Source organism: Lissotriton helveticus, chromosome 7, assembly GCF_964261635.1.
Source record: "Lissotriton helveticus chromosome 7, aLisHel1.1, whole genome shotgun sequence".
NCBI lineage: Eukaryota > Metazoa > Chordata > Amphibia > Caudata > Salamandridae > Lissotriton > Lissotriton helveticus.
In genome coordinates, this window is record NC_136068.1 from 654,868,159 (window position 1) to 654,880,550 (window position 12,392).

Genomic DNA, 12,392 nt, shown 5'->3' on the forward strand with positions numbered 1-12,392 from the left:
ACAGTTACGTTTTCACAAGTACTTCGCCTGGACTAATGTGTAAACTGAAGCAACCGGTTGGTGCAAACATACATGTTTTTGTAAACAGTTTCAAATAGTGAGCAATACTGTTGCTAGTAACATGCCATATATCACAACTGACTTAACAAATTACATCTTAAAACATGGTTGTTCTCTAAATTGCTCCAAGTGTTTCCTCCTTTCCTCTTGAGGTAAACTTAAAATTGTCTATTTCATTTAGCTCCCCAAAAACTTTGGTTTACATGCGCTTTACACATTTTATTAATAATAACAGTAACATTATCAAATGTGTATAAATCTACTGATACAATTATTATTTTAAAAAAGAGACCCACTACTGAAAAGGAAAACATTGGGTCCGTTCCTATCATAATTCATCAAAAAGATATATATTTTAATTCAAGTCAAGTCAAGTCAAAATAGCTTTATTCGGAACATGGTATATGACCATAGAAGCATTCTAATCACAAAAAACAATTTACATTATAAAAACATTAAAATTTGTGCTGATGCAAATATGTTTTACATTCATATACACAGTAAATTTTTAGTTCATAGTGCAGGATAATTAGTCAATCATAGCTTCGGATGATAAGAGCCTTTTTAAAACTATTTATAAAAACTAAATTTTAAAACAACAAATTACATATTCATATAGGCAGAGTGCATTTCCATAAAGTGCAAAATAGTGCCTTACATAAACATTAGAAGAAAAATATTCAACTTTCATAGTACGATCATCGGGTCATATTATTAAGAAAAGGCGATACATTATCGCCGCTTTTATCTGCAGGAAACTGCCGATAAAGCAGCGATAATGGGCTTGATAATATGCCCTTGTGAATTCCCATAGAAGCCCAGGTAAACACCAGAACCTGGGCTTCTATGGGAATTCACAAGGGCGTATTATCAAGCCCATTATCGCCGCTTTATCGGCAGTTTCCTGATGATAAAAGCGGCGATAATGTATCGCCCTTTCTTGATAATATGGCCCATCGTTTGCTAGAGAGGATTCGCCTAAGTGCGTGGAGTACAAGATGGTAATGTACATCAGAGTTAGGAGAGCATTTCAACTCCAAGGTCATTCATTAGGTTGTTCATAAGTTAATGCGTCTAAATTGGAGTAATCCTTTGTTTTCCTGATAAATATTTGTATAAAACTAATAACTGCATTTGTAATTTTCACGCTTTCCAGACTACCGAGAAAAGTAAAAGCTTATTTATAGTGATAAAAGTTATTAGCTAAAAAAAGTGGTTTTAGTAATAATTTACGAATTTCCATGTATAAGTTAGGGAATTTTACAAAATGCAGTGTGGACTGGCGAGATTTTCCATCACATGGACAATTCGGGAGAATATGACACCACTTTCCCAATCTGGGGAATGCAATTAAATAATGTAGGGGGCTAAGCCTGAGCCTCATTAAATAAACCTTTGCTGAGTATTCCTTACCATAATCAGATATGGTTGTGTAGTCATAGAAAAAGGGCGCTCACAGCAAGAGGTAATACTTCGTTTTGAGCTTGCTTCTGCTTCTGCCTCTCGCACCGATTCCATAGAAGCCATAAACAGTGTTTTCAGCTCTTTTTTACTGTAACCCTGTATAGATGAAGGCTCTTTTTGGTCTAGAGCTACCTTGCAACCTTTTAAGAGTTTGTAGATATACTCTAGCCAAGGTATTTTCCTACTATTGTCAAGGGCCAAACAATCCATAATTAGGTCCTTGGTAAACTTTGTCGCTTCTTTCATCCATATCCCATGCCATAGGGTAAGTCCTGCTATACATGTAAGATCACGAATGTAAGGAGTGGACAATTCTTTATGGACTATATAATTAGCTGTGGAGCTTGGGACTGCCAAAAACATTTAAAGAACGTATTCTCTTGGGTTTGTAAAGTGGTAGTTTTGGCCCTACCCAATTTGGCTGGCCCGAAGCATGCGGTTGTGATGGATTTACATCTATATAGGGCAAGGATTTCCCTTATTGGTTTATTTCCTATTTTTGTGGAAAATCTAAATATGCCCTTGATTGTTCGTAGACATTTTGGATTAGATAATTCTATATGTGAACCCCAGGTACCATTCCTACTGAATAGTATGCCCAAGTATGTAAAACTTGATACTCTATTAATTATAGTGCCGCCCACATGATGCTGTCTATTCATCACACCTTCATACAAATGTGTTTGAAAGATGCAACTGTAGATCTTTTTCAGTCATGAAATGCGTACATTTTTCTATTAGACATTTCAGGCCATTCACTGTCCTTGAGGACAGGACAGCGTTGTCCACGTATTATAGTAATGGGGTGGGACGGGCACCGATCCTACCTTTAAGTTTTGTAAAAAGGAGTCAACATTATTTATATATAATGAAAATAAAAGAGGAGCTAAAATGCAGCCATGTCGTATCCCGCGGGTTACCCTAAAATGTGGGGTACATTCACCCTTTTTACCAAACCGCACTCTAGATGTTAAAAGGGTATAAATCTGGGATAGATAAATAACAATGTCATTGGGGGCACATAACTCATCCAACGTTTTCCATAGTTTGGCATGGTTAACCAGGTCAACGGCGCTGGTTGGGTAAAAAAAACAGAGATGTAAAACCCCTTCCTTGGCTAGAGAATATATTCTTACCAATAAGTCAAGGTTCACACATTGTTCCACTGTCCCAATACCCCTTCTAAAACCAAACTGGGCCTTGGTTAGGATGTTGTTCTATATGTTAAGTCAAACTCTATGGGAACTGAAGTAATTCAAAGTATTGGAAAACATTTTCATATGGATCTTCAAATTGGACATGGTGGAAACTGTAGCCTTTACTTAAAGGTAGAAAAACACTATTTGGATTTTCAACAAGATCTACGTACTTTACGACCACTGTTCTTTATATGGGAACTTTATCGTCCTTCCCCCATCTCGATTTGCACCAATAGAAATACTTTAAATTAGTTACCATTATTAAAAACTTCTGCTAAAGAATTATGTGAAGTAGAAATAATATTAAAGACAATTTTGTTTGGAAAAATGTAAGGCCTGGCACGTATTCAACAAACAGTGTTTCAGAGCTCAATATTTAATTAAAAGAAAGCAGTTAAGTAATAATATATTTGTTTAGTGTGAAAGGGTTTCTTATATGCTGAAAACCAGATGAATACCTGTTGCAGCTCACAGGCAAATAAAGGTCTGCCATACAAAACAAAATGTAATTTACATTAAGGGATATTGAAAAGAAAAACAGGGAAATATTATTAAGAAAGTCTTCTCAGTCAGGCATGCCTTACGTACCAATAATTCAATGAAAACTACCAGCAAGCTAAAGAAACACCACAAAAGTGAGCACATGGTCCTGGGTGGATTTTGTGAACTTTTTAGTGAAGGAAATGTTGAAAAGTGGCTTATTTAGTAGTGGTAAATATGCATCTACCATTTGCAATAAGGCCACTAACATGGTCGAGGGTTCAGCATAGGTCTCAATAAGTTATTCCCAAGCTCCACCTTTGGTAGCTTGGCTGCAAGCAGGCAGGCTTAACTTAGGAAAAAGGAATGTAAAGCATTTAAAAACACCAATTCAGTAAATAATTAAGACACAGCACACAATACAATTCCAACAACAATGTATAAAAATAGGAAATATTTTAATCTTTACAATGACACCAAAATGACAGAAATCCAATGTAGGGTACCGGCGTTATGAATTTTTAAAAAGATTTAACACGATAAAGCACTTAGAAACCTATAGGTCCACTTTGGGACATCATGTCATGCTTGACCGGGACATAGTCAAAGTTTTAGGATGACAACAATGAAACCCTGCTCTGCCAAAATGTTACCTTTGGTGCTTTTTCTGCCATTTTCCCTTGATGCTTATTGCCAGTCCGGATTCAGGGAGAGTTTGCTGACCTGCTTTACAGGGAGCTCATAGTCAAACTCTAGAATTTTGACCTCCAGACCTTTTCATTGGGACTTACAAGCAGTTCAGGCCAACTTGCATTTGAAGATGGCCTGCTTGGCTCTTGCACTGGAGTTGGTCCCCTAATTGACCTTTTTCTTAAAGTTGCTCCAAAATTAGAATTTATTCCTGAAGTTCCTCTTGACGTCTAAAGTGTCCAAAACACAATTCAAAGGTCCAAGGTGGTCCTTGAAAGGTTGAGACCGCAATTCCTACAATGCATCTGGACAAAACCCTTACAAATACACTGGACACACTCCAGGCAAGGGATTCTTGGTGTTGAAGATCCAGGTGAGCTCTGTTAACCTGTAGCTTGCATCAAGTTTACTCTTTATTCCTCATGAAGCAAAATACATCCAAAGGGCTGTAGTTCCAGATAATGCAGCAGATGCAGTCAGTCAGACTGTGATGGTGAAAATCAAGTGTCCAGCTTGGCCTTCTATTCTCTTCGTTTCAAGTAGCAGACATGAGAGGCTCTGCTCCCCTCGCATATTTATTCATTGTTCTCTGTGGTCAAGCAGGAGAGCACTTCTGTCCAATTAGATGCAGGGTAACACCCTATAGCATTAGCACTTCTTCCAAAGTGTGGCATCATCCCAGAAATCCCTATTCCTCCAAAATTCAGTATGGCGGGATTCTTAGCAGAGGAGGAAAAACTAGTTAAACCAACCTTTAGTATGGCTTATTTCCATAGCTCTCCTCCCTCCAACATCTGCAAATTCCTGCCTTAAGCCTGCCACCAGGCTGGTTCAGAGGGACTGTTGGGTAGATGGAACTGGCATTCCCTGCCAGTACTGTTTTCTGTTTGAAGATCATGATTTACTACCCCCCCCACCTTCTCTGGCATTCCTGTGTAGCAGAGCTCTCTCTACCAGATAGCCTCTCCCTGGTTGAGCCACTTATCACTTCATCAAAGCAGCCTGGCTAATCCTGTTAACTCTGACCTATCAAGGAAAAGGGCAGAAAGGCTGAATTTTAGCTTAATGACAAGAAAGTCTGTATACTGTAGGATAAATTAAACAATGGCAGATTGTTGGATTTATCAATCCCATTCTCCTAAGTCCTTGAACGGTATGTTATTTCATTCCAAGCGATATGTATGCATTCATAAACTATTGCACAAGTTATCCTATGGGGCTAGGCATCTACAATGTGGAAACTGTAACGTGCAATTTCTCCATCATCAGGGCATATAAAACACATGCTATATGGCCCTGCTTATACTTACACGACCCCGCACGCCTGGGACACCTAAAGGAAACTTTAGGGGTCCTGAATATGATATGCAAAAAAGTGTACAGCCTCACTCCACAGTGTCCCTAGCAACAATATTGATTTTGGGAAGCACTTTACTACAATGGGGGGAGTGAAATGAACAATTTCTCTATCATCAAAGCATAAAGAACATCTTTTTATAAGGGCCCTCCTTACCCCCAGCCCTAGGGAGACCTAATGGGAGACTCTGGTGATGCCTAATATGCAAGAATATGGTAAATTCTTACTTTATAAGTGCACCTAACACCAGGCAGGTAATTCTGCCCCCCTCGTAGAGGTAATGAATTTGGCTATTTCAGAAGGGGTTTATCCCTTGATGTGGAAAATGGCCATTGTCAAGCCCCTTCTGAAAAAGCCTACTCTGGACCCCGGGACCCTTAAAAACGTTCATCCCATCTCCCTTCTCCCTGCCCCCGCTAAGCTCCTGGAGGCACACCTTAACCATCATTTGAGTGCCTTTCTCGACAGTTCCACCTCTCTGGACCCCTCCCAGCATGGCTTTCGGATGGCACACAGCACCGAATCGGCACTTACTGTGGTTGTCGACAGTATTTGGGCCAAGGTCGACAGTGGCCAGACTGCCTTACTGGTGCTGCTAAATCTAACGGCAGCTTTTGACACCCTCTCCACATCCATACTAGCTAGCCGCCTTAGTAAGCTGGGAGTTGTTGGGCCCGCACTCAGCCTTCTTACATCCTTCCTTGACCAACAGAAGCAAAGAGTAAAGCTGGGCCACTTCATCTCGCCAATCAAGCCTGTGAAGTATGGGCTCCCACAGGGCTCCTCCCTGAGCCCCATGCTGTTTAACATTTACGTGGCCCCACTCACCAGGCTTGTAAGGTCCTTTGGCCTAGAAGTTCTTTCCTACGCCGACGACACTCAGATCATGGTCTCCATAACTTAATCTGTGAACATTACAGCTCTTAACTTTAAAAACTGTATGGAGGCGGTCGCTGGTTGGATGGTCAAGAACTTCCTCAAGTTGAATGGGGAGAAGACCGAGGTCCTCATTTTTGGAGGCAAACATGAGATCTGGTCAATGGACTGGTGGCCGTTGCCCTTGGTGCGTGCCCTATTCCATCCCCCTCTGCCCGTAACTTGGGTGTTATTCTGGACAGCACTCTTTCCCTCGAGAAACAGGTCAGCAGGACCGTCTCCACCTGCTGTGGTGCACTTAGGATTTTAAGAAAAATCACTTATTATCTCTCCGTAGAAGCAAGCAAACAGGTTGTGGTGGCTCTTATAGCCGTAAAACACAAACAATTGAAGAAGGGTCTGAGGGAAATTTAAAGACCTGCCCAGTTCGTATCCCCCTAACTGTAATCCTAACAACAAAAGAACCGGGGGTCTATAACGGAGCTTCAAGTACTCCGAGCTGCTGCAAAACTCCTACATAAGTGAGTTAGGCGCTAATAGAGCTACATAAGTCTCTATATCAGAATGTGTGCCAGGACAAACCTGTCGAAGGACCTACTGAGATTGTTGGTAAGACCCGTACAGAGATGTGTTGGATTCCCATCAAATAGGTATGTAGATCAAGTGTTCTCATTTGGTCATCCAAAAATGGGGTGGTATGTCTCTTGATCAATGAGACCCATCCATCGCCCTTACTCAATTGGGTCGCACCATCAATCGCTAAGGTACCCATGAACAAATGATAAAGATGGGATCGAGTGCAGTGCAAAAATCAAAAGATGTGTGTCAGTTTGGGCACACATTACATTTAATAGCAGTGCTGCAACACAGGCTGCACTTAAAATTACATCAGGCTCACAGAAGTTTACACATGCAAGTGCAGAAAGGGTTGCTCACCTTTAAACTGCCAGGCGCTGTTATATACTACTGTCTTAAGGTAGTTTTTGCCCCCCTGCCCTATTACCTACTAGGTACTTAAGGGTAGGGCATGCCAATCATAGGTGTACCCTAACACATAGTGTACCCTTATGCATGTGTGTGTTTTCACATGTGTTTTCAACAAAGCAGTGGGTGTACTCAACATAGCGTTGGCCCTGGGCCTGCCAGAGCAGAGCCCAAGGCACACTCAGAGTAAAAAAACCAGCATCTAGGTATCTCAAATGAGGCAAAGAGTGGGGGGACACTGCAAACAGGTCCTGATTTCCAGCACACCACCAAAACATTTTCACACCACAGAAAAGCATTCACACTTAATTAACTTAATGATAACTGTGTCAACAAAGACCTTAGTATAGAGGAAATAAGAGGGAACACTTCTATAAAGCAAAACGTTTAATGCACTTTTCAAATCGAAACAATGACATAGATAGAGCCACAACCAACACATAATGACAGCTAATTAGATATGATTTTTCTGTGCACAGACAAAGTGCTGTTACTCAACTGAGCTGACACATTTTCTGATAATTATTCTGTTAATAAAATGGAAATTAAAATATTAATGCCAAAGAGCCAAAAGCAAGCAAGGGCTGACCCACACTCATGGTCTCTTAATTCTCTGTAGGTGGAACCTACTTTTAACTGACAATTAATCCCTACCAGTGGCAAATATTAAAGTATTATTTTAGGAACAGCAAGAGTCTTGGGAGAGAGTTAAAACTGTCTCTCGGGCAGACTTTAGAATGTGCCAATATGCAGGTAACTAATCACAATATTAACATATTTGAGTGCAGATGTTTGTGGCATATGAACTCCCTAGATGTATGCGTGTAACCTGCTTATTAATTTACTGTAGGCATGGTGTGCCATGCATCATCATCATGAACTAATAGTTGAATCACAGAATTGCTTTGTTGAATCATTACAGGAGGCAAAAAGTCAGTTAAAAATGTAAACAAATTCTCAAAATGCAAAATAGTGGAAATAAGTTTAGGAATCCGTCTCTATTCTAGTTAAATATCCAGAACCAGATACTGTTTAGCACATTGCAAAATAATCCATTAGCAAGAGGTTTGACATGAAGTATTTTTTCAGAAAAGAACAAGGGTCTCTAAAATTCACTAACTGTTGCAACAAAAAGCACACAAATGCAGAGACAGCTCTTCTAAGTAACCGGAACATCTCTTCGCAAAACATCCCTAAAACAACGTTTTAGTTTTTTAAAACAGAAATCAACGTGTTGCATGGTGTAAAATATATGATACATCAAAATATCCAATGGTAAAACAGAAAACATGTCACTTGGAAAAAGGCTTTTGCTCTAACTACTAATGCATAATCCTGTATGCTGATACAAGGGAAAAGCAAAGTCATATTTGAAATTACAAACACAACCGTCACTAACCAAAGGAAGTGGCCTTGTAAAGACACTGTCAAGCACTGTGCCGTCCTCCAGGACAGTAGGAACATGAACAGTAATTCATTTTAACATGCAACAAAAACAACCTGAATAAATTATGTTTTTCAAAATGCTAATTTTTAAATCGAGCTGGTTAGAGAAATGACAAACCAGGTTAATTTCAAAATGTGCAACATACAGTAAATGGAAGTGAATTTGAGGCCAAGTCATATCAACCTGAAAAACTTTGTTATGTTAAATACTGGTTAAATATATTATTTACGCTCTATTAATGGTTCATAAACAAACATTATTTGTTAATTGTAAATTCACTTTCGCACCATTTACCAAGCGGGAGCCCTTTCTCAAACCAACACTGTGATAGAAGAAAAAAATGAGATGAGTAGAATGAACACCAATAACTGGATTCCAATTTATGGATCTTTAACCATTGCCTGACTGGACCACGGGGCAACTGAAAAAGATTCTGGAGATGGAGTTGTTGGTTTGTTCGCCTCTCCTCTGGAATTAAATCCTTACCCTGATTGAATTTAACATGACTCCGATTAATTTCATCTGTCGAGATGGTTGCAGAAGAGAAGTCTCCATATTCAGAACCAGATTCAAAGATGTTAACACTCAGATGAACTGCTATACCTGTTCTTCTGCCTTGGAAAAGAAGATGCTACAAGTAACCAATCACCTAAGCTGGAAAAACACTTATACTAGAGGTGGGCGTAACTCACCTAATTCAGTGTAGCATAATCATGCAATTACCAAAGAATTACAGAAGATTATGCAGAATCAAGACAGAAGAGTAATTCTGCATTTAGCACTATTTTTGCTACAAAATTCCCCCTGGCATCCCACATTAATACAAGGAAGTACCGCTAAATGCAACAGAACACGATTAGTGAGTGAGAGTGGCCCATCACACTCGTCAAATGTGCTCTTGAGGTGGGGTTTTTGTCCACAAAATACAAGAGCAGGAGAAATGCTGTATTTATTGATAAATGTGCATCAAACAGTAACGCAGAGTTACCATAAATACTCTGCTTACTCTGGCGTAGTTGAAATTCTGCCTAGGCCTTGTTCATACCCAACAAATGCAACTGTGCTACTTTTGACACCTAAACAAATATTTCACAATAGAAAGTAAATCACATTCCATCACACATCAGTAATATACTTTGGAGTATTTATTTTTTTCATCTATGTTAGATTCAATAAATCCACCTAACCTGGATAACAAAATGTACTTTGTTTTCCTATTCTCTTTTGATATCTATCCAGAAAGTTCCACATCCCCCAAGAGAATGACTCTGTGGTGGAATTAAGGTATCTATTAGGAGTTTCAACATACTTCCATTGGTGTTCTGGGATGCGTAACAAACCAGCAGCGTCATTGGCAGGATTTGCATAGAAGGCATTATAGAGAATTGAGGTTGGCAGAATAAGAGAGTGATGAAGTTGGTGCGAGTCTGATGCAAAGTAACAGTTATTGCGTCCTGTAAGATCTTTTGTTAGAAGCCATGAATCAAGACATCTATGTTTGGATACTGTTTTATATAGAGCAAACTTGGCCAAAAGGCAGCAGAGCATTGAACAGGTTCAAAGGCAAGCATAAAGTCAACTAATGATAGGGGAGGAAGCGGAGTTGTAGACGGTTAATGCATTGTGATGTAGTGTTATTTAAAGAGATGAGGCTTCAACTTTTCACTTCTTTCCAAAATTGGATTAGTGTTGGAGCAGTCATGATGGATCATTGGTGCATAGAGGGTAAAGGTCTGCTGTCTTTTTCTTTTCTATCTTCCACTTGATAGCCTGCAGTCTGATGGTGTCCTGTCTATGAGAATGCCAAGAACCAGGAGAGATGGCGAGCATATATGTAACTTAAGTGGGGTTCTGTACATGATGGTTTTATAAATGATCCAGTTGGTTTTAAAGATGGTGAATGTCGGCACGTTGCACCCGTGGAGTTACGTCACAATGGGGGGGTGTGATGGCGAAGTCCTACCTGTTCCCACTTACCCCCACGCTTCCCAACCCAAACTTTGTATTGTCCTATTACTTACCGGTAATCTTCATTACTCCTGGTCCCATTGTCCTCATCCCCTTCATTATTAACAAGTGAGATAATACTATCGCACCAACAGAAAAAAAGGAATGAAGGAATGCTGCTACTACCCCTCCCCCTCCCACTAGGCGGTACATACCCGTACCCAATCCCAGCATTCCTCCTGAACCACCAAGCCTCAGGTGAAGGCTGGCAAGTCCGGGATGGAAGGAGGGATGTAATGAAGGGGATGGGGACAACATGACCAGGAGTAATGAAGATTACCAGTAAGTAAAAGAACATTACCCCAGGTCCCTCCTCTCCTCGTCCCCTTCATTAATAACAAGTGAGAATACCCAAGCAGCAACCGGCCATCATCCCACAACCATCCACCAGGACAAAGAACCAACATCAAACCCAGTGATTTATTGAAAACAGCAAAGAAAAAGGAGTAAATCAGGAGCAAATAGCCTGAAGAGCCCCCATATCAAAATTAGCATTGTCCTCCAAAGCATTCTGAATGGGGTAATGCCGCACAAAGGTATTAGAAGAAGCCCAGGAGCTGCCCGACAGATCTCAGATAGTGAAACACCACGGACCTGAGCCCAAGAGGCTACCAGTGCCCTGAACCCCAGCAGGAGGAGGGGAGCCAGAAAGGGAGTAGGCCAACATAATAACCTGTTTCAACCAGCGACCAATGGATGAAGCAGAAGCCCTGCACCCACAAGAGGAAACTCCGAAAGACACAAAAAGAGAGTCAGGCTTCCAAAAAGGACAGGTGTGTTCCAAATAGACCTGCAATGGCCTGCAAATTTCAAGCAGATCCCAAGGGAGATCACATTCTGCCCCAAGCCCAAATCAGGCAGCACCAGCTCCTGGAGGTGATGGAACTGAGACAGAACTTTTGGAACAAAGGATGAATCTAACCGCCAAAGTAATGGCCATCAAACCTTCAAAGTCCTATCCATGTCCGACAAAGGCTCAAAGGGCGAACCCACCAAAGCACACAACACCAAAGGGAGTTTCCAAAGAGGAAAAGAAGGCCTCACCACAGAGCAGGATAAGGAACAGCTGCACAACAATCGAGAAATCAAATCATCCACAACAGACAAATTCCCCCAAGGAGAATGAAAAGCTCTGATAGTAGCCCACTGGGCACGCAAATTGGAGACAGCCAAACCTTTCTCAAACCCCTCCCAGAGAAACTGATGGACATCAGGTAGGGGACAAACCAGAGGAGACAACTCCAGAGCTGGGGTACTCCAGAAATTTCTCCTCCTTGTACATGCGATTGTTTCTCAACACAGGACACTCTGCATCTGGTTATGCTGTGTGAGCACTATCTGGTCCTGCGAAAAAAATTTCTTGTGCCCATTTTAAAACCTTTAAATTTCGTTCAGGTACGGCCAGCATTACTATATTTACAGATGTTGAACTCAGTGCCAGTCGCTTATGGCGTAGCCTGTTTTTTAGTAGCTGCCACCAGACAGAAAAGAGTAAGAACTGCCGCACTATCAACTCATGAAAATTGATTGTTAGTATATACTCTGGTGAGATTTATATACTGTTATCCTTAGGTGTTCCCTGTATCTACCAAATCTCTTCTTATTAACGTCCCCTTTTCCTTTGTTTTTAATTAGGAATGCAATCAACTCTCTCTATTTATTTAATTGTTTTTTATATTATCTTTGTATCATGTACTGCTTTTATGGTTTTAATTAACCGAATAAAGTTTTTTGACTGACTGACTGAACTCCAGAGCCAGACACCAACTCTGGAAAATACCCCAATGACAACTGTAGGAATTGAGAGTAGAAGGCTTCCTGGATTGCT